Source organism: Bombina bombina, chromosome 5, assembly GCF_027579735.1.
Source record: "Bombina bombina isolate aBomBom1 chromosome 5, aBomBom1.pri, whole genome shotgun sequence".
NCBI lineage: Eukaryota > Metazoa > Chordata > Amphibia > Anura > Bombinatoridae > Bombina > Bombina bombina.
The window spans coordinates 842,294,452-842,319,118 of NC_069503.1; positions in this window are offsets into that span (position 1 = coordinate 842,294,452).

Here is a 24,667-nt window from a genome sequence, read left to right on the forward strand (position 1 = left end):
GCTGCTTAAGTCAGCGGTGAGCTGGTGTAACATGCTTGTGCACGATTTCCCCATAGGAATCAACGGGGAGAGCCGGCTGAAAAAAAGTCTAACACCTTCAAAAAAAGCAGCGTAAAACTCAGTAACGCAGCCCCATTGATTCCTATGGGGAAATAAAATTTACGTTTACACCTAACACCCTAACATGAACCCTGAGTCTAAACACCCCTAATCTTACATTTATTAACCTCTAATCTGCTGCCCCCGACATCGCCGACACCTACATTATATTATTAACCCCTAATCTGATGCTCCGGACACCGCCGCCACCTACATTATACTTATGAACCCCTAATCTGCTGCCCCCAACATCGCCGCCACCTACATTATATTTATTAACCCCTAATCTCCCGCCCTCAATGTCGCCGTCACCTACCTACACTTATTAACCCCTAATCTGCCGCCCCCAACGTCGCCGCCACAATATTAAAGTCATTAACCCCTAAACCTAAGTCTAACCCTAAACCTAACACCCACTAATTTAAATATAATTTAAATAAATCTAAATAAATATTCCTATCATTAAATAAATTATTCCTATTTAAAACTAAATACTTACCTATAAAATGAACCCTAAGCTAGCTATAATATAACTAATAGTTACATTGTAGCTAGCTTAGGGTTTATTTTTATTTTACAGGCAAGTTTGTATTTATTTTAACTAGGTAGAATAGTTATTAAATAGTTATTAACTATTTAATAACTACCTAGCTAAAATAAATACAAATTTACCTGTAAAATAAAACCTAACCTAAGTTAACCTAACACCTAACACTACACTACAATTAAATAAACTACCTAAATTAAATACAATTACCTAAATTAAATTAGCTAAAGTACAAAACCAAACAAACACTAAACTGCAGAAAATAATAAACAAATTACAGAAATTTAAACTAATTACACCTAATCTAATAGCCCTATTAAAATTCAAAAAGCCCCCCCAAAATAAAAAAAAAACCCTAGCCTAAACTAAACTACAAATAGCCCTTAAAAGGGCCTTTTTTGCGGGGCATTGGCCAAAATAATCAACTCTTTTACCTGTAAAAAAAAAATACAAACAACCTCCCCAACAGTAAAACCCACCACCCACACAACCAACCCCCCAAATAAAATACTAACTAAAAAAACCTAAGCTCCCCATTGCCCGGAAAAGGGCATTTGGATGGGCATTGCCCTTAAAAGGGCAGTTAGCTCTTTTGCCGCCCAAACCCTAATCTAAAAAATAAAACCCACCCAATACACCCTTAAAAAACCTAACACTAACCCCCTGAAGATCGACTTACAGGGAGACGTCTTCATCCAAGCTGGGCGAAGTGGTCCTCCAGACGGGCAGAAGTCTTCATCCAAGCCGGGCAGAAGTGGTCCTCCAGACGGGCAGAAGTCTTCATTCAGACGGCATCTTCTATCTTCATCCATCCGGCGCGGAGCGGGTCCATCTTCAAGACATCCGATGCGGAGCATCCTCTTCATCCAACGACTAACACAGAATGAAGGTACCTTTAAGTGATGTCATCCAAGATGGCATCCCTTAGATTCCGATTGGCTGATAGAATTCTAGCAGCCAATCGGAATTAAAGTAGAAAAAATCCTATTGGCTGATGCAATTAGCCAATAGGATTGAAGTTCACAATGTGAACACAATGTTATTTATATGGCCCACATGAACTAGCCGTTTCCTGTTGTGAAAAGCAAATAAAAAAGCATGTGATAAGAGGCTGTCTGTAGTGGTTTAGAAACAGGAAGAAATTTAGAGGTTTAAATGTTATAAAGTATATTAATATAACAATGTTGGTTGTGCAGAGCTGGGGAATGGGTGGTAAAGAACAATTTACAACAACAATTTTAGTGTTGACTGTCCCTATAAGTAAAAAAACTAGGGACAAAATATAAAATCTATTTATTAGTTAAAGGGGCAACACCAAAATTGTTATTGATTAAAAGATATATAATTCCTTTATTACCTATTCCCCAGTTTTGCACAGGCAACATGGCTATATTAATATACTTTTAACCTCTGTAATTACCTTGTAGCTAAGCCTTTTTTGACAGCCACCTGATCACATGACTTTTTATTTATTTATTTATTTATTATCTATTGACTTGCAATTTAGCCAATTAGTGCAGTGGCATTCACAACTCCACGGGAGAGAGCACAATGGTATCTATATGGCACACATGGATTAGTAGGCTCTTGTTGTGAAAACCTAATAACAAAGCATGTGATAAGAGGCTGTCTGTAGTGACTTACAAACAGGCAGATATTTGGAGGTTTAAATGTTATAAAGTATATTAATATAACAATGCTGGTAGTGCAAAGCTGGGGAATGGGTAGTGAAATACTTTATCTATCTTTTTTAAACAATAACAATTTTGGTGTTGACTGTCCCTTTATTTTAGTTTCTCCATTTAGTAGATAGATTAAACTAATTAACCAATGAGCAAAGTTTGCATTCATTAGTTTGTTGATTTAATAAACACATTCCTGACAAAATTAGTCCAAATTCCTTATTCATTTTGCAAACAAATAATGAAAATGAAACTTTGCATGTCTAGAACAAAAGACATTTAAATAAGAGATTATCTTGCTAATTAAATGGACATTAAACACAAAATACATTTCATGGATTTAGTTTTTACAGCAGGTATATGAAGGGAGTTGCAGCACATGAGCAAAGAGGAATGGAAAGCAGTGGTAGCAAGATTTCAAAATGGCTAGAGGGAGGCGTGGAATTATAATAATGCCCCTTTAATTGAGGCTTAGCACCTCCTAAAATTGCTATTGTGTTTATATCTGGATTTGCAAACTCTGTAAAGATTATTAAAAATACCAGCTTTATATACTGTTAAAACATTTATTTTGCAGCAGATCTTTTGCAATCCAGAGTCTTATTATTGATATTAGAGATGTGCATTTGGATGTTTCGTGAGCCTCTGAATGCGGAAGACGATCGGCTATCTGGATTTGCACAGGTTCTAGTGTGTTGCTGACTTGCTGTTGCACAAGAATAAATTTGGCGACGTAAATAGACTATCGGTACAAAGAGACGCATTTGGAGGAGCACGAGACCTCTGAATGCACATCTCTAATTGATATACACCATGCATGCTCACTCAGCTATTGCTTTCTGTGTCCCTGTAATTACATGAGTGTGTGTAGTATATTTTAGATCTTGCATGTACAGTACATTACGACCTTATATTATTATTTCATAATTCTAATGAAGCAGGCCAATAATTTAGCTTTATCTGTGTCTTCAAGGGACATGAAACCCAAAATTATATATTTGTAATTCAGACAGAGCAAACAATTTTAAGCAACTTTCCAATTTACTTCTAATATCAAATTTGTTTTGTTTTCTTAGTATCCTAGCTGAGAGCTAGCAAAATATATTGGGTGAGCCAATGACAAGAGGCATATAAGTGCAACCATCAATCAGCAGCTTGCCCCAGTAGTGCATAGCTTCTCATGATGCTAAGTAGGTATGGTTTTCAACATGGGATATCGACAGAACAAAGAAAATTAGATAATGAAAGTAAATTTGTTAGTTTAAAATGTCATGCTTTATTTTTATCAAGAAAGTTTAGTTTTTACTTCACTGTACCTTTAAGCATTGCACCAGTGGCGTATTTAGATTTTGTGCTGCCCTAGGCACTCAAAATTCTACTACCCTCTATCCCCTCCTAAGGTTTTAGGCATTTTTGGCCATAATGTTTCTTGGCCAGGGAGTAATGTGAATTTGTTATGGTATCTATCTACTGCTGTAATATACATAATCCCCAAAACACGGATTTCTTGCAACAATACTTCTCCATACACAATACTAAGTGCTGAAAGCTAACAGAACTAAAGGCAGTAGCTAGCTGAGTAAAATAAAGGTTCAGAGATACCTCCTCTAAACTGTAAGCTCCATGGTCAGTCTCATATTATGCCTACATATTATATTTGTTTGGGCAAAATTTCCCATTATATACCTGTATAATACTTCTAAAATAACTGTAAGCTTCTTAAAAATATGGTCACAAAAAGTGCTGCCCCCTCCCAATCTGCTGCCCTAGGCAAGTGCCTTGTTTGCCTAGGCTAAAATATGCCCCTGTATTGCACAGAGATAAAAGAGTATTACAATTAACTATTATATTATTATGTATATTACAAATTGCTATTTATTCTGTCACTATGTGTCATTAAAATATATGCAACGTGATAGTACTTTGTCAAGGTGTAACTTATACTGCATATCTACAGAAATGTTCTAATGCAATATTGTAGGAAGATAAATATCTTGTGCTTCCTTACAATATATATATCAATGAAAAGGGGTTCTAGTATAATATAATTTATATTTACTTTCACAAGTGTACAGCAATCTATCAAATCTATTAATTATTGTAAGCATTGCATTTTGAACACAGGGAAAAAAAGACATGCAAACAAGACTCAAAAGAACAATATAAACCTCTATGTTTGTCCAAGGCAACATATGGGACGTCATACAGGCTGCCAGCAGGCAGACAAAAACAACTTGTTGAATTATTTGCAAGTTGCCAAACAATATTATCATGTTGCCTACAACCTCATTATTATTCTTAAAAACAAATTTTAGCATTAGTCAATGTGTGAGGAATGTATGTCTTCAGAACATAATATATAGTTAGTCTGCACATTTATTTTAAAGTTCTAGCTAGATTTATAGTGCTGGTTATAAATCTAATATGTAGAGTTTGATGTTTATTAAACATGTTGCTGTTTTTTTCCAAACCCCATTAATATAAATATGTTAATTTATTGTAAATGCTCAGTAAATATTGAATTAGTAAAGCTAAATTCTTCATCTATTTTTAAGTCAATACATACAGATATGTGGAATATAATGTTCTCCTCTCTAGTCTTTGGTACATCTCAGGTAGTCTGCTGACCTAGGAAATAACCTAACCTAGTTTGATTAGTCTCACGCAGAGCTATCCCAAAACCCTGGATTTGTCTCATAGACTGGATAACACTAACAGATCATTTCAATCTTTCCACATTTTTCTAATTTTCACCAATCAATAGTGTTGTCGCGAATAGTTCGCCAGCGAATAGTTCCCGGCGAACAAAGCATGTTCGCATTCGCCGCGGCGGGCGAACATATGCGATGTTCGGTCCACCCCCTATTCGTCATCATTGAGTAAACTATGACCCTGTACCTCTCAGTCAGCAGACACATTACAGCCAATCAGCAGCAGACCCTCCCTCCCAAACCCTCCCACCTCCTGGACAGCATCCATTTTAGATTAATTCGGAAGCTGCATTCTTAGTGAGAGGAGGGACAGTGTAGCTGCTGCTGATTTAATAGAGAAATCAATAGCTAGGCTAGTGTATTCAGTGTCCACTACAGTCCTAAAGGACTCATCTGATCTCTGCTGTAAGGACAGCACCCCAAAAAGCCCTTTTAAGGGCTAGAACATGTCTGCTTTTTTTTTTTTTTTCCTGTGTAATCTAATTGCAGTTTCCTGCCTGCCAGTGTGTGTGTCAGGCTCACAGCGTATACTGTGCCCACTTGCCCAGTGCCACCACTCATATCTGGTGTAACAGTAGTGTACATTTAAAAAAAACAACACTTTTTTGACTGTGAAATAATAGCAGACAGCTGCCAGTACCCAAGATGGCCACCAATAAGGCAGATGGGGAGGGTTAGAGAGCTGTTTTGGGGGGGATCAGGGAGGTTGGGGGCTAAGGGGGGATGCTACACCACAGCATATGTAAATATGCTAAAAAAAATAAATAAAAAAAATAAAAACCTGGGGCGCGATCCGATATAGATCGTAGTTTGCGGCGCAAGCGAGGGAACCCACGTCGCCTGCAGTTTCAGCTCGCAACTCGAGCTATCCCATATACGGCGCCGTCAGATGCTAACGTGCCGTAAATCGGATAAACCAGTGATGTCCAGAAATCTGTGCAAGTACAAATTTCTGGCGTCGCCAGTGACTTGCACCACGTTAGAAACTGCCGGCGCCTACAAAACCTGACTAAAGTCTAAATCACCCGCACTGTCTAACACGCCTCCCTAACATAGCCCGACACGTCTAACCCTCTATCCGCTATCCCCCCTCACTATCCTAACAATAAAATATGTATTAACCCCTAAACCGCCGCTCCCGGAGCCCGCCGCTACCTAATAAAGTTATTAACCCCTAAACCGCCGCCAGCTATATTAAATCTATAACCCCCTAAAGTGAGCCCCTAACACCGCCGCCATCTACCTTACCTACCCCCTAAAGTGAGCCCCTACCCCGCCGCTATCTATTTTAAAATTATTAACCCCTAATCTAATCCCCCTACCCCGCCGCCATCTATATTAAATTATTTAACCCCTAACATACTAAACTATCCCTACCACTAAACCTAAGTCTAACCCTACAAATAGCCCTGAAAAGGGCTTTTTGCGTGGCATTGCCCCAAAGTAACAGCTCTTTTGCCAGCCCTTAAAAGGGCTTTTTGCGGGGCATGCCCCAAAGAATTCAGCTCTTTTGCCAGCCCTTAAAAGGGCTTTTGGCGGGGCTTTGTCACAAAGTAAACTGCTCTTTTGCCTACAATCTACATCCCCCTACACCGCGGCCACCTATAATAAATGTATTAACCCCTAATCTAATCCCCCTACACCGCCGCCAGCTATATTAACTATATTAACCCTAATTATATTAGGATTAATATAGTTAATATAGTTATTATATTATATATATTAACTATATTAACCCTAATTATATTAGGGTTAATATAGTTAATATCGTTATTATATTATATATATATATATTAAGTATAATAACCCTATCTAACTCTAACATCCTAACTAAACTCTTATTAAAATAAATCTAATATTAATATTATTAATTAAAATATTCCTATTTAAATCTAAATACTTACCTATAAAATAAACCCTAAGATAGCTACAATATAATTAATAATTACACTGTAGCTATGTTAGAGTTTATATTTATTTTACAGGTAAATTGTTAATTATTTTAACTAGTTATAATAGCTATTAAATAGTTATGAACTATTTAATAGCTACCTAGTTAAAATAATTACCCAATTACCTGTAAAATAAATCCTAACCTAAGTTAAGGGCTGGTAAGGTAAAAGAGCTTTGAACTATTTTTAATTTAGAATAGGGTAGGGAATTTTTTTTATTTTGGGGGTTTATTATTTTATTAGGGGGCTTAGAATAGGTGTAATTAGCTTAAAAATCTTGTAATCTTTTTTTTATTTTTTGTGATTTAGTTTTTTGGGTTTTTTTGTAATTTAGTTTAGTTTATTTAATTGTATTTTTAGATAGATATTTGTAGTTTATTTAATTTATTGATAGTGTAGGTGTATTTGTAACTTCGGTTAGGATTTATTTTACAGGTAATTGGGTAATTATTTTAAATAGGTAGCTATTAAATAGTTAATAACTATTTAATAACTATTGTACCTAGTTAAAATAATTAACAATTTACCTGTAAAATAAATATAAACCCTAACATAGCTACAATGTAATTATTAATTATATTGTAGCTATCTTAGGGTTTATTTTATAGGTAAGTATTTAGATTTAAATAGGAATATTTTAGTTTATAATATGAATTAGATTTATTTAATAAGAATTTAGTTAGGGGTGTTAGGGTTAGATAGAGTTAATATAGTTAATATAAATACTATAGTAACTATATTAACCCTAATATAATTAGGGTTAATATAGTTAATATATATAATGTAATAACTATATTAACTATAATATACTTAGGGTTAATATAGATAATATAGCTGGCGGCGGGGTAGGTAGATTAAATTAGGGGTTAATAATTTTAATATAGATGGCGGCGGTGTAAGGGGCTTACATTAGGGGTTAATACTTATAATATAGGTGGCGGCGGTGTAGGGAGGGCAGGTTATAGGGCAAAAGAGCTGTTAACTTTGGGGCAAAGCCCCGCAAAAGGCCCTTTTAAGGGCTGGTAATAGAGCTTATTACTTTATGGATATTAGATTAGGGGTTAATAATATTAATATAGCTGGCGGCGGTGTAAGGGGTCAGATTAGGGGATAGATCAGGTAGATGGCGGCGGTTTTAGGGGTTCACATTAGGGGATAGATCAGTTAGATGGTGGCGGTTTTAGGGGCTCACAGTAGGGGGTTAGTTTATGTAGATGGCGGCAGGTTAGGGGTTAAATACTTTATTAGGGATTGCGGCGGGGGATCGCGGTTGACAGGTAGATAGACATTGCGCATGCGTTAGGTGTTAGGTTTTATTTAGCAGATCGCGGTTGACAGCTAGATAGACATTGCGCATGCGTTAGGTGTCAAGTTTATTTAGCAGCTAGTTTAGGGAGTTACGGGGCTCCAATAGTCAGCGTAAGGCTTCTTACGGCTGCTTTTTGTGGCGAGGTGAAAATGGAGTAAGATTTCTCCATTTTCGCCACGTAAGTCCTTACGCTGTATATTGGATACCAAACTGCGCTGGTTTGGTATACCTGCCTATGGCCCAAAAAACTACGGGCGACGGCAGGTTACGCCGTATATGTGATACCAAACCAGCGCAAATATTGGCGTCGCCAGCTTTTGTGGGCGACGATTTTTATCGGATCGACCCCCTTTTATTTTAGTACTGGCAGACTTTCTGCCAGTACTTAAGATGGTGGGGACAATTGTGGGGTGGGGGAAGGAAGGGAGCTGTTTGGGAGGGATCAGGGGGTCTGATGTGTCAAGTGGGAGGCTGATCTCTACACTAAAGCTAAAATTAACCCTGCAAGCTCCCTACAAACTACCTAATTAACCCCTTCACTGCTTGCCATAATACACGTGTGATGCGCAGCAGTATTTAGCGGCCTTCTAATTACCAGAAAGCAACGCCAAAGTCATATATGTCTGCTATTTCTGAACAAAGGGGATCCCAGAGAAGCATTTACAACCATTTGTGCCATAATTGCACAAGATGTTTGTAAATGATTTCAGTGAGAAACCTAAAATTGTTAAAAATTTAACGTTTTTTTTTTTTAATTTGATTGCATTTGGCGGTGAAATGGTGGCATGAAATATACCAAAATGGGCCTAAATCAATACTTTGGGTTGTCTACTACACTACACTTAAGCTAAAATTAACTCTACAAGCTCCCTACATGCTCCCTAATTAACCCCTTCACTGCTGGGCATAATACACGTGTGGTGCGCAGTGGCATTTAGCAGCCTTCTAATTACCAAAAAGCAACGCCAAAGCCATATAAGTCTGCTATTTCTGAACAAAGGGGATCCCAGAGAAGCATTTACAACCATTTATGCCATAATTGCATAAGTTGTTTGTAAATAATTTCTGTGAGAAACCTAAAGTTTGTGAAAAATGTAACAATTTTTTTTATTTGATTGCATTTGGCGGTGAAATGGTGGCATTAAATATACCAAAATGGGCCAAGATCAATACTTTGGGTTGTCTACTACACCACACTTAAGCTAAAATTAACTCTACAAGCTCCCTACATGCTCCCTAATTAACCCCTTCACTGCTGGGCATAAAACACGTGTGGTGCGCAGTGGCATTTAGCAGCCTTCAAATTAATAAAAAGCAACGCCAAAGCCATATAAGTCTGCTATTTCTGAACAAAGGGGATCCCAGAGAAGCATTTACAACCATTTATGCCATAATTGCATACGTTGTTTGTAAATAATTTCTGTGAGAAACCTAAAGTTTGTGAAAAAGTGAACAATTTTTTTTTATTTGATCGCATTTCGCGGTGAAATGTTGACATGAAATATACCAAAATGGGCCTAGATCAATACTTTGGGATGTCTTCTAAAAAAATATATACATGTCAAGGGATTTTCAGGTATTCCTGACAGATATCAGGGTTCCAATGTAACTAGCACTCATTTTGAAAAAAAGTGGTTTTGAAATAGCAAAGTGCTTCTTGTATTTATTTCCCTATAACTTGCAAAAAAAGCAAAGAACATGTTAACATTGGGTATTTCTAATCTCAGGACAAAATTTAGAAACTATTTAGCATGGTTGTTTTTTGGTGGTTATAGATGTGTAACAGACTTTGGGGGTCAAAGTTAGAAAAGGTGTGTTTTTTTCCATTTTTTCCTCATATTTTATAATATTTTTAATAATAAATTATAAGATATGATGAAAATAATGGTATCTTTAGAAATTCCATTTAGTGGCGAGAAAAACGGTATATAATATGTGTGGGTACAGTAAATGAGTAAGAGGAAAATTACAGCTAAACACAAACACCGCAGAAATGTAAAAAAAGCCCTGGTCCTTAAAGGACCAGTCAACACATTAGATTTGCATAATCAACAAATGCAAGATAACAAGACAATGCAATAGCACTTAGTCTGAGCTTCAAATTAGTAGATAGTTTTTATAACAAATTTCAAAGTTATGTATATTTCCACTCCCCTTGTACCATGTGATAGAAATCAGCCAATCACAAATGCATATACGTATAGTCTGTGAATTCTTGCACATGCTCAGTAGGATCTGGTGACTCAAAAATTGTAAATATAAAAGACTGTGCACATTTTTTTTAATGGAAGTAAATTGGAAAGTTGTTTAAAATTACATGCTGTATCTGAATCATGAAAATTCAATTTAACCTGAGTGTCCCTTTAAGGGAAAGAAATTGAAAAATGGCCTTGGTCCTTAAGGGGTTAAAAAAAACCTAAAAATTGACTGTGAAATAATAGCAGTCATTTTCCTTCACGCGTGTGCGTTTCAGGGCCTGCCAGGGCACAGTGTCACACCAGTGCAACTCATATCTGGTGTAACAGATTGAATAGCAGTTAGTTGTCTGCAAGCGTGTGTGTCAGGCCTACAGCGTCTACTCTGCCAACTTCTGCCAGTGCACAGTGCCACTCATATCTGTTGTCACAGTAGCTTGCACGCATAGTACCACTAATCGAAAAAAAAATGACAGGCAGAGGCAGGCCACCCCGCAAGGTTCCGACCGTCGTGGTCGTGGTGCTGTGATTCCCTTTGGCCCTAGAATAATGCCCAGTGTTCAGAGGCCACGTACCCTGAACTCGAAAAGTTCTGAGGACATAGTTGACTGGCTAACACAGGACACCCAATCTTCTACAGCTTCCGCTCGGAACCTTGACGCATCATCCGCCACCACCAACACTAGCACCACAGCCGCTTCACTCGATCTGTCAGAGGAGTTATTTACACATCAGTTGGAATAAATGAGTGATGCGCAACCATTATTGCCAGAGGATGTAGATAACAGGGATATGTCTCAGTCAGGCAGCATTACACACATGGGCGTACGGTGTAATGATGATGATGTTGTACCCGTTGCGGGAGTTTGGTCTGTCACTGTGAAGCGGGCGTAACCCTTACACTACCTGATCGATACAACATCATACCTGATGTTTTAAAGCACGTTATTCCAAACAATTTAGGAATGTTAGGTGATTTATGCCCTTTATGGATTAAAACCAGACTCTGCATCAACTATGTAATTTTCCATGGGAGTTTTGCCATGGATCCCCCTCCAGCATGCCACAGTCAAGGTGTTAGTACCCTTGAAACAACTTTTCCATCACTATTGTGGCCAGAAAGAGTCCCTGTGGGTTTTAAAATTCGCCTGCCTATTAAAGTCTATGGCGGTTCGCCCGGTTCGCCCGTTCGCAAACATTTGCGGAAGTTCGCAATTTTTATGTTCGCGACATCACTACCAATGGATAATGAGCAGCAGTTGAATTTACAGTGCTATGCTAGAGTCTGGTCTCCCAAAGATTTGCTGGTGCCAGGAAATGTTTTATGTCTGTTCTTGTGCTTGATGCACACTTATCTTACAGTAAATGTGTATTCAGACTAGAATTAGGCCAGATGTATCTAGACTCAAAGGGCCATAGCTTTTCTCATACCATAAAGTGTAAAAATCTTCTACAAAGCAGCATATGGAGTAAGACTGTATAAATAACAATCGGCTAGATTAGGAGTTTTGCAGTATGAGTGAAAAAGCAGAGTTAAGGCTCTTTTTCACTACCGCTGGTATTACGAGTCTTGCAGGTTTAGGGGCACCGCACACTTTTTTGGCCGTAACGCAACGTAATTACCGCAGCATAAAAAAATTCCTTTTCAATGGGACTTCCATAGTGCCGGTATTACGAGTCTGCCTGGGAGGCCAAAAAGTGAGCGGTACAGCCTATACCGCCAAGATCGATACCGTAAACTGAAAGTCAGTAGTTATGGGTTTTACACTACAAAGCTGTAGCATAAAACTCATAACTAAAGTGCTAAAAAGTACACTAACACCCATAAACTACCTATTAACCCCTAAACCGAGGCCCTCCCGCATTGCAAACACTAAAATAAAATTATTAACCCCTAATCTGCCGCTCCGGACATCGCTGCCCCTATAATAAACATATTAACCCCTAAACCACCGTACTCCCGCATCGCAAACACTAGTTAAATATTATTAACCCCTTATCTGCTGTTCCTAACATCGCCGCCACCTACCTTTATTACCTACATTTATTAACCCCTAATCTTCCGTCACCAACGTCGCCGACACTATACTAAAGTTAGTAACCCCTAAACCTAACCCTAATACCCACTAACTTTAATGTAATTAAAATAAATCTAAATAAAACCTACTATTAATAACTAAATAATTCCTATTTAAAACTAAATACGTACTTGTAAAATAAACCCTAAGCTAGCTACAATATAACTAATAGTTACATTGTAGCTATCTTAGGTTTTATTTTAATTTCACAGGGAAGTTTGTATTTATTTTAACTAGGTAGAATAGTTACTAAATAGTTATTAACTATTTACTAACTACCTAGCTAAAATAAATACAAATTTACCTGTAAAATAAAACCTAACCTGTCTTACACTAACACCTAACCTTGCACTACAATTAAATAAATTGCATAAATTAAATACAATTAACTAAATTACAAAAAACAAACACTAAATTACAGACAAAAAAACATTATCAGATATTTTAACTAATTACATCTAATCTAATAGCCCTATCAAAATAAAAAGCCCCCCCCAAAATAAAAAAAAACCCTAGCCTAAACTAAACTACCAATTAGCCCTTAAAAGGGCCTTTTGCGGGGCATTGCCTCAAAGAAATCAGCTCTTTTACCTGTAAAAAAAATACAAACAACCCCCAACAGTAAAACCCACCACCCACACAACCAACCCCCCCAAATAAAATCCTAACTAAAAAAACCTAAGCTCCCCATTGCCCTGAAAAGGGCATTTGGATGGGCATTGCCCTTAAAAGGGCATTTAGCTCTTTTTCGCCCAAAACCCTAATCTAAAAATAAAACCCACCCAATAAACCCTTAAAAAAGTCTAACACTAACTCCCGAAGATCCACTTACAGTTTTTGAAGACCCGACATCCATCCTCAACGAAGCCGGCAGAAGTCCTCAGCGAAGCGGCAGAAGTCTTCATCCAACCGGGCAGAGGTCTTCATCCAACCCGGCAGAAGTCTTCATCCAGACGGTATCTTCTATCTTCATCCATCTGGCGCGGAGCGGGTCCATCTTCAAGACATCCGGGATGACGTCATTTAAAGGGAAACCTCATTCGGAAGAAGACGTCGATTGAAGAGGATGCTCTGCGCCGGATGTCTTGAAGATGGACCCGCTCTGCATGGATGAAGATAGAAGATGCTGTCTGGATGAAGATTTCTGTCCGGTTGGATGAAGACCTCTGTCCGGTTGGATGAAGACATCTGCCGCTTCGTTGAGGACTATTAGTTATATTGTAGCTATCTTAGGGTTTATTTTACAGGTAAGTATTTAGTTTTAAATAGGAATTATTTAGTTATTAATAGTAGGTTTTATTTAGATTTATTTTAATTACATTAAAGTTAGGGGGTGTTAGGGTTAGGGTTAGACTTAAGGTTAGGTTTAGGGGTTACTAAATTTAGTATAGTGGCGGCGACTTTGGGGGCGGCAGATTAGTGGTTAATAAGTGTAGGTAGGTTGTGGTGACATTGGGGGCGGGAGATTAGGGGTTAATAACATTATGTAGGTGTCAGCGATGTTGGAGGCAGCAGATTAGGGGTTAATAAGTATAATGTAGGTGTCGGCGATGTCGGTGGTGGCAGATTAGGGGTTAATAAGTATAATGTAGGTGTCGGCGATGTCAGGGTGGCAGATTAGGGGTTAATAAGTGTAAGATTAGGGTTGTTTAGACTCGGGGTTTATGTTAGGGTGTTAGGTGTAAACATAAATTTTCTTTCTCCATAGGAATCAATGGGCCTGCATTATGGAGCTTTACGCTCCTTTTTTGCAGGTGTTAGACTTTTTTTCAGCTGGCTCTCCCCATTGATGTCTATGGGGAAATCATGTACGAGCAGGTAAAACCAGCTCACCGCAGCTTTCAGCAGCGCTGGTATTGGAGTGCGGCATGGAGCTCAATTTTGCTCTACGCTCACTTTTTTTTGTAAACCTGTAATACTAGCGCTGTAGGGAAGTGAGTGGTGGTATCAACTTGCAAGTTATTACCGAGCAGCTCTTACAGCAAAACTCGTTCTAGCCGAATGGTACTAATAAATCTCATTAGTGTTTTCAATAAATACATTGCTTATTAGCTATAACTTTCAGTAAGTCTAGAATGGAATACAAGGAAAGAGGCGCCGCATGTGTGAATCTGTAGCAACCAGCATCAAAATTAGAACAAGTGCAGGGTACTCACAATATAGAAAGGCACTCAGATGTGCCTGTAGATGCAGGCTGGTGTTTACATCAAACCAGCTAGCTGTGCAAGGCTCTCCAGGAAATCCCAAGGTAGGAGTCTGTATGTCTTAGCTGACTGTAGAAAATCAGTCCAGCAATATAAGGATCAGGAGCTAGGTGCAAACAAAAGCGCACAAACTGTGTGAATCTGTAAGGACCCAATAATTAGTTTACAACCAGTGCAGGGTACTCACATTCTGTAGCGGCACTCAGATGTGCCAATAGAGGCAGGCTGGTTTTCACAGCAAACCAGCTGGCTGTACAAGATATGCAGCAGGATACTCCACAGCAAACAGGATCGACAGGTAGCTCAGAAAGTATAATAATCAGCCGCAATGAGGATATGGTTAAAAATGGATTTAATAATAATAAAAACAATTATAAAATACATATATCTCTCATGCAGTATGAGTGAACAGCATGCAACGCGTTTCTCGGTATACACCGTTTCATCAGGCATGTATTATTAGAACATAATACATGCCTGATGAAACGGTGTATACCGAGAAACGCGGATTTCCTGGAGAGCCTTGCACAGCTAGCTGGTTTGCTGTAAACACCAGCCTGCATCTACAGGCACATCTGAGTGCCTTTCTATATTGTGAGTACCCTGCACTTGTTCTAATTTTGATGCTGGTTGCTACAGATTCACACATGCAGCGCCTCTTTCCTTGTATTCCATTCTAGATTTGCTGACCTTTGAAGGGTGAAGATTGAGTGCGGCCTAGAGTTCTACAGAATTTATATACTGGACTCTTTATCATCTGTGTTTGTTTCTATCTACGTTATGGGACTCTGATATCTAGTGGTGTATGTATACTTACATTGTAATATTTAGAATCTGCTTATTTTTGTAGGTGTATATATATGCATATGTAGATATATTCATATATGTATGTGTATGTATCTAATATTTGCATTTCAATTCTGAAACATAGTTGTGAAGTACAGTTTATATATAATAGCGCCCCCTATTGGGTTTATTACCAACTTTCAGTAATTACATTTCTCTAGTGCACTGGTTTTCAAACCTGTCCTCAGGTCGCCCTAACAGGCCAGGTTTTCAGTATTACCTTGGATGAGAGCAGGTAAAATAACTATCTTTACTAATCAGCTGATTATTTCACCTGTGCTCCAGTTCAGATATCCTGGAAATCTGGCCTGTTAGGGAGGCCTGAGGACAGCTTTGAAAATCAGTGCTCTAGTGTCAATGATTTCTGAAACTGCCATTGTAATGTAAATTAAATTTCAATTTATAAACGTGTAAATGTGTTTAATTGTGCTGAATTTTAAAAGACAAAGGGCTAGATTACAAGTGGCGCACTTACTTTTGCGCTCAAGCTATAACTTTTTTACCTTTTTTTATATTTAATTATGTGTTTAACTGTGTATATGCTGTAAATATTTTACATTCCAATGTTCTTCACATAGGGAATATGTTCTATGTATTTTTAAATACATATTTTTATATATTTATACATATACCTTTACCTGTATATATATACATATATATTTAAAAATAAATAGAATATTTTCTTCTATGTGAAGTATGTGAAGCACTGTAGGTTAACTAAGTATTGCCCTTTAAGACAATTACCTTAAGGTGCACAGGGCCATCTTTAAAATTGACTGGACCCTGGGCAAACATTTCCTTGCCCCCCCCCCATCCAATTTCGTTCTCCACCCCAACATCCCAAAAAACAACTAAATCAATTTATTTTATAATTGTTTTTAAATTATTAGCCCAAATAAATTGCAACTGGACCTAAGCAGTACTAATAAGTAAATAAATATATCAATTCCACTGTGGATTAATTTAATATGCTTTTGAATGTGATTCTGGTGTGAGGTTAGCTGGTTAAAGAGATGTAGGAGAAAAGCAAGGTATAGACTGAGGAGGAAGCATGGAGGTGCAGACAAATATAAGTTTACTAACTGGAACAGCAGAACTAATATGGGAAGCTGTAAAATCTGAGAAAGAGAGAAAAAAAAACCTATAAAAATAAACCTTACCCTAATGTGTGAAGCATCAGTACTATACAGCAGCACATGTCACTTCTTTGCTAGGAACAAGTTCCCTCACACCCTGTACTAGACAATGTTGCATGGGGGAGGGGCGTGTGTGCACTCACTTAGGCCTAGATTTAGAGTTGGGCGGTAGCCGTCAAAACCAGCGTTAGAGGCTCCTAACGCTGGTTTTGGGCTACCACTGGTATTTAGAGTCAGTCAGGAAAGGGTCTAACGCTCACTTTCCAGCCGCGACTTTTCCATACCGCAGATCCCCTTACGTCAATTGCGTATCCTATCTTTTCAATGGGATCTTTCTAACGCCGGTATTTAGAGTCGTGTCTGAAGTGAGCGTTAGAAATCTAACGACAAAACTCCAGCCGCAGAAAAAAGTCAGTAGTTAAGAGCTTTCTGGGCTAACGCCGGTTTATAAAGCTCTTAACTACTGTGCTCTAAAGTACACTAACACCCATAAACTACCTATGTACCCCTAAACCGAGGTCCCCCCACCGCCGCCACTCTATTAAAAAATTTTAACCCCTAATCTGCCGACCGCACGCCGCTGCCACCTACATTATCCCTATGAACCCCTAATCTGCTGCCCCTAACACCGCCGACCCCTATATTATATTTATTAACCCCTAATCTGCCGCCCCCACTATCGCTGACCCCTGCATATTATTATTAACCCCTAATATTCCGCTCTGTACACCGCTGCCACCTACATTATAGCTATGTACCCCTAATCTGCTGCGCCTAACACCGCCGACCCCTATATTATATTTATTAACCCCTAATCTGCCCCCCTCACCGTCGCCTCCACCTGCCTACACTTATTAACCCCTAATCTGCCGAGCGGACCGCACCGCTACTATAATAAAGTTATTAACCCCTAATCCGCCTCACTCCCACCTCAATAACCCTATAATAAATAGTATTAACCCCTAATCTGCCCTCCCTAACATCGCCGACACCTAACTTCAAGTATTAACCCCTAATCTGCCGATCGGAGCTCACCGCTACTCTAATAAATTTTTTAACCCCTAAAGCTAAGTCTAACCCTAACCCTAACACCCCCCTAAGTTAAATATAATTTTATTCTAACGAAATAAATTAACTCTTATTAAATAAATTATTCCTATTTAAAGCTAAATACTTACCTGTAAAATAAACCCTAATATAGCTACAATATAAATTATAATTATATTGTAGCTATTTTAGGATTAATATTTATTTTACAGGCAACTTTGTATTTATTTTAACCAGGTACAATAGTTATTAAATAGTTAATAAATATTTAATAGCTAAAATAGTTAAAATAATTACAAAATTAGGTGTAAAATAAATCCTAACCTAAGTTGCAATTAAACCTAACACTACACTATCAATAAATTAATTAAATACAATACCTACAATTATCTATAATTAAACCTAACACTACACTATCAATAAATTAATTAAATACAATACCTACAAATAAATACAATTAAATAAACTAACTAAAGTACAAAAAATAAAAAAGAACTAAGTTACAAAAAATACAAACATTAGAAAAATATTACAACAATTTTAAACTAATTACACCTACTCTAAGCCCCCTAATAAAATAACAAAGCCCCCCAAAATAAAAAAATGCCCTACCCTATTCTAAAATAAAAAAGTTCAAAGCTCTTTTACCTTACCAGCCCTGAAAAGGGCCCTTTGTGGGGCATGCCCCAAAGAATTCAGCTCTTTTGCCTGTAAAAAAAACACATACAATACCCCCCCCCCAACATTACAACCCACCACCCACATACCCCTAATCTAACCCAAACCCCCCTTAAATAAACCTAACACTAAGCCCCTGAAGATCTCCCTACCTTGTCTTCACCTCACCGGGTCCCGATCTGTCCAGAAGAGGGTCCGAAGTCTTGATCCAAGCCCAAGCGGGGGGCTGAAGAGTGACGTCCATCCTCGGGCTGAAGTCTGGATCCAAGCGGCGGCTGAAGAACTCCATAATCGGGCTGAAGTCAGAAGTCCATCATCGGGATGAAGTCTTCTATCAAGCCGCATCTTCAATCTTCTTTCTTCCGGAGCGGAGCGGAGCCATCTTCTTCCAAGCCGACGCGGAACATCCTCTTCAACCGACGCCTACTCGCCGAATGACGGTTCCTTTAAATGATGTCATCCAAGATGGCGTCCCTCGAATTCCGATTGGCTGATAGGATTCTATCAGCCAATCGGAATTAAGGTAGGAATATTCTGATTGGCAGATGGAATCAGCCGATCAGATTCAAGTTCAATCCGATTGGCTGATTGGATCAGCCAATCAGATTGAGCTCGCATTCTAATGGCTGATCGGAACAGCCAATAGTATGCAAGCTCAATCTGATTGGCTTATTGAATCAGCCAATCGGATTGAACTTGATTCTGATTGGCTGATTCCATCAGCCAATCAGAATTTTCCTACCTTAATTCCGATTGGCTGATAGAATCCTATCAGCCAATCGGAATTCGAGGGACGCCATCTTGGATGACGTCCCTCAAAGGAACCGTCATTCTTCGGGAAGTCGTCGGAAGAAGAAGATGGGTCCGTGGTGGAGGTCTTCAAGATGGAGCCGGTCCTCATCGGATGTAGATAGAAGATGCCGCTTGGAAGAAGATGGTTGCCGGTCCGGATCTACTCTTCTTCCCGGATAGGATGAAGACTTTGGAGCCTCTTCTGGACTTCTTCAGCCGTCAGATGATGGATGTCTAGCCCCCGCTTGGGCTTGGATGAAGATTTCGGAGCCTGGCACGATCGGTGATACCTGGCATGGTGAAGACAAGGTAGGAAGATCTTCAGGGGCTTAGTGTTAGGTTTATTTAAGGGGGGTTTGGGTTAGATTAGGGGTATGTGGGTGGTGGGTTGTAATGTTGGGGGGGTATTGTATGTTTTTTTTACAGGCAAAAGAGCTGAATTCTTTGGGGCATGCCCCGCAAAGGGCCCTTTTAAGGGCTGGTAAGGTAAAAGAGCTTTGAAATTTTGTAATTTAGAATAGGGTAGGGCATTTTTTTTATTTTGGGGGTCTTTGTTATTTTATTAGGGGGCTTAGAGTAGGTGTAATTACTTTAAAATTGTTGTAATATTTTTCTAATGTTTGTAAATATTTTTTTATTTTTTGTAACAGTTCTTTTTTATTTTTTGTACTTTAGTTAGTTTATTTAATTGTATTTATTTGTAGATATTGTATTTAATTAATTTATTGATAGTGTAGTGTTAGGTATAATTTATTGATAATTATAGCTATTTTATTTAATTAATTTATTGATAGTGTAGTGTTAGGTTTAATTGTTACTTAGGTTAGGATTTATTTTACAGGTAATTTTGTATTTATTTTAACTAGGTAACTATTAAATAGTTCTTAACTATTTAATAGCTATTGTACCTGGTTAAAATAAATACAAAGTTACCTGTAAAATATATATAAATCCTAAAATAGCTATAATATAATTATAATTTATATTGTAGCTATATTAGGGTTTATTTTACAGGTAAGTATTTAGCTTTAAATAGGAATAATTTATTTAATAAGAGTTAATTTATTTCGTTAGATTTAAATTATATTTAACTTAGGGGGGTGTTAGGGTTAGGGTTAGACTTAGCTTTAGGAGTTAATCCATTTATTACAGTAGCGGCGAGATTCGGTCAGCAGATTAGGGGTTAATAATTGAAGTTAGGGGTCGGCGATGTTAGGGAGGGCAGATTAGGGGTTAATACTATTTATTATAGGGTTATTGAGGCGGATTAGGGGTTAATAACTTTATTATAGTAGCGGTGCGGTCCGCTCGGCAGATTAGGGGTTAATAAGTGTAGGCAGGTGGAGGCGACGTTGTGGGGGGCAGATTAGGGGTTAATAAATATAATATAGGGGTCGGCGGTGTTAGGGGCAGCAGATTAGGGGTACACAGAGATAATGTAGGTAGCGGCGGTTTACAGAGCGGCAGATTAGGGGTTAAAAAAAATATGCAGGTGTCAGCGATAGCGGGGGCGGCAGATTAGGGGTTAATAAGTGTAAGGTTAGGGGTGTTTAGACTCGGGGTACATGTTAGAGTGTTAGGTGCAGACGTAGGAAGTGTTTCCCCATAGACAACAATGGGGCTGCGTTAAGAGCTGAACGCTGCTTTTTTGCAGGTGTTAGGTTTTTTTTCAGCTCAAAATGCCCCATTGTTTTCTATGGGAATATCGTGCACGAGCACGTTTTTGAAGCTGGCCGCGTCCGTAAGCACCGCTGGTATCTAGAGTTGCAGTGGCGTTAAATTATGCTCTACGCTCTCTTTTTGGAGCCTAACGCAGTGAAAACCCAGCCATTCTGTGATCTCTAAATACCAGCGGTATTTAAAAGGTGCGGGAGAAAAAAAGCACGCGTAGCTAACGCACCCCTTTGGCCGCCAAACTCTAAATCTAGCCGTTATTCTTCCCACTGACACCTTTCTACAAAGCACTGTTCCCCTAACAAACTTCAGTTAGTTGATCTTAGAGCCACAGCAGAAAGAGCAGAGCTAAGTGGACCAGCAGTCTGGATGCTGTCTGCCCAAGGCTGCATGGATACAGTGTGAGATGAGTCACACAGCCTCAAGACTGAAGAGAGCAGTGTGTGCAGTTGCACAGGTGTTCAAATCCTCACGTGCCTGCCACTCCAGCTTTCTGCTGCATGCGCCTACAGTCAGCCCTACCCAGAAACAATCCCCACCACCAGAGCAGTTACCTGGTAACAGTGGTAACCCCAGCAGGACCTTTTCTGATGCAGTTGGATTGGCTGGATGCCAAGTTAGGGCTTAGCATTCAGTGCTGCACAGTGCACATCTAAAACAGCACGTCACTAGCTTGGCATGTCACATGACACCGTCACGGTCTGGCACAGTTTCTCACAAATAAATATAAGCAGAGAAGTTTTGACTGTGACAGTATTAGGACTGACTGTATGTGTCCCCCATGTCACATGACATCAACAGTCTGGCATGAACCAAAAAAAATATATATATATTTTTTAGGACTGTTGGGCCCCTCAACAAAGACAGGGCACTGGGCAGCTGCCCCTTTTGCCCTGTGTTAAAGACGGCCCTGAACGTACATTGTGTAAATATTAAATACAAAAGTAATTAAAAAAAATAATAATTATTAAACATTATTATAGATGTTCTAAAAAATAAAAAATAAATATGTATTCCAATGATTTCTTAGAATTTTGTAGAACCTCTTTAATAATTATTATTAATACTTTTTACATTATTTTTATATGTAATATTTACATAACGCGCCTTAAGATAACTGTCTTCAAGTGCACTAATCAGTAACTGTGTTAAAAATATATCAAATGTAGGGTGCGGCAAACCTATATAGTATGTTCAAAATAAAGCTGTGTGATTGTGATGTGAAAGATAATGTCCAAATAATAATAGAACAATGTATATGTTACACACACAAATTTGCACAATTTTCAAAAATATTGATAAAAATACAATGCAGTGAAAGCGATATATATATATATATATAAATATATAAATATACCACTGTGACAGAACAAAAAATGTTAGTAAATCAATCTCTTATCCAAATGTGAAGTGAGATAAAGTCCCAAACTGATCCAAGGGTCATCCCCCTCTTCAACAGTGCAAGCGGCAGTTCACTTCTTCCAAATCTTGATGGTTAGCCAAGTGCGATCAATCTGAAAGGTGTCAAAGAGAAGAAGGCGCCACAATAGTGCACAATTAATAAAATAGGTAACGCAAACACAGAGGTACCATTATACTCGCTGAGTATCAAGCACTTGAGATGTGCTACAACAGCCTACTGGACCCTTAAAGGGACAGTAAACACCATAATTTTTGTTGTTTAAAAAGGTAGATAATCCCTCTATTACCCATTCCCCAATTTTGCATAACCCACACAATTATAATAATATACTTTTTACCTCTGTGATTACCTTGTATCTACGCCTCTGCAAACTGCCCCCTTATTTCAGTTCTTTTGACAGACATGCATTTTTAGCCAATCAGTGCTTACTCTTAGGAGCTTCACGTGCCGGAGCTCAATGTTATCTATATGAAACACATGAACTAACGCCCTCTAGTGGTGAAAAACTGTCAAAATGCTTTCCGATTAGAGGCAGTCTTCAAGGTCTAAGAAATTAGCACATGAACCTCCTAGATTTAGCTTTCAACTAAGAATACCAAGATAACAAAGCAAAAAAAGTAATAAAAGTAAAATAAAAATAAAAAGTAATAAAAGTAAATTGGAAAGTTGTTTAAAATTACATGCCCTATTTAAAACATGAAAGATTTTTTTTTTTACTTTACTGTCCCTTTAAGGAGTCGTCCAGATAACTCTCCCTCCGGCAATGCGCTCAAACAACTTATCCACTCACTGGAACTGCAGGTCTCTGGTTTGCAGACTCTTAGGACGATGTGCAATGCTCTATAGGGAAATGGCAAGCAGCGGCTCCACTCGAAAGAGCCTAAATACAATTAAAAATCCACAAATATTGCGGAATAATGGAATAAAAAAGTAGTGGATAAGAGTCTATACGTAAAATATTATAGACTTTATTTAAAACACACAACTCGTTTCTCGGTCGTCAGTGACCGTTTCTTCAGGTGTATGTACAAAGGATTCCAATCCACGACTTATAAGCCCTAATCGGCATCTCCTAGAGTGGAATGCGCATGCATGACACTGCGTTAAACCTACAGTTCTAAACCCGATTTGTGATTTGCATATTGTACTTTCTCCTGTTGCCTACAGAGTGGCCTTGCCTAAGACCTTGCATATTCACCCAGTCTTTCACATCTCCTTGCTCAAACCCTACATCACAAACAGGTACACTCGATGCAGACGTCCTCCTCCTCCACTCCTAATTCATGGCGAACCAGAGTATCAGATTGCCAAAATCCTAGATTCCAGAATTCAAGCCTGTGCCGGAATTGCCTACTTTACAGTTTTTTTAATGAACCCCTTTGTACTGTGTGTAAAGAAAATCATCATTTACATGGGTGAGATTGTAATCCAAATTTATCCTTATAACTGGTGATCAATATGAATGTAATTTGTATATAGGCAGGATAAGTATTCTGGGCATGTTTGCTCAATGATTATATTGACAATTTTAATATTTTTAAAGTCTTGTTTCAATATTTCCAATTGTTGATTGAAAAAGCCCAATTTTTCTGTTTGGCAAGATATACATCTGAGACCAAAGAAGAACACCACAAGTTTTTGTTAGAAGGAAGTGGCCCCAACTTATTTTATCTTTCACACTGTAAACTGTGAGACCGATACATTGCAATAATCTAGCCACATAAATGTCATGCAGACAGGATGGCACCTCATGACCGGGCTTTAAAAAGGAACCGCATTATGATTGAGTTTTGTCTTTTTGGTTGGGAAGGAGCAATCCTGTTTGATATCCCGGTCACAAAGGTCCTGATCTCCCATTTCCTGAAGATCCCCTAAGCTGTACGTGATATCACCAATACATATGTTAATTTGTGTCCTGCTCACTGCAGACGGACTATACAATAGCTAAGAATAGAGCTTTAATGAATTTAGGCCATGTGTACAAATACACCCCAAAATGTTGTTTGTGGCAATTTCTAGAGAGTCTGGTACATAATAGAATCCCAAACTGGAATACTTGCAAAGATGTCAAAAAGGCCAGTTTGGGACTTTATCACTTGCTTTAGATGTTGAATTTGATAAGTGTAAAATTATCTTAAAAACCAATTGAAAAAAATGAAGATAATGGATTGTGGTCACCAAGAAAATGTAGTTTGAATGTTAAATATAAGGCTTTTTCTGAGACTGAAAAAGCATTTTTGGCTTCGAGAAAAACAGAAAAATCTACTATTGTGATTGAGATCAAATGAAAAGTG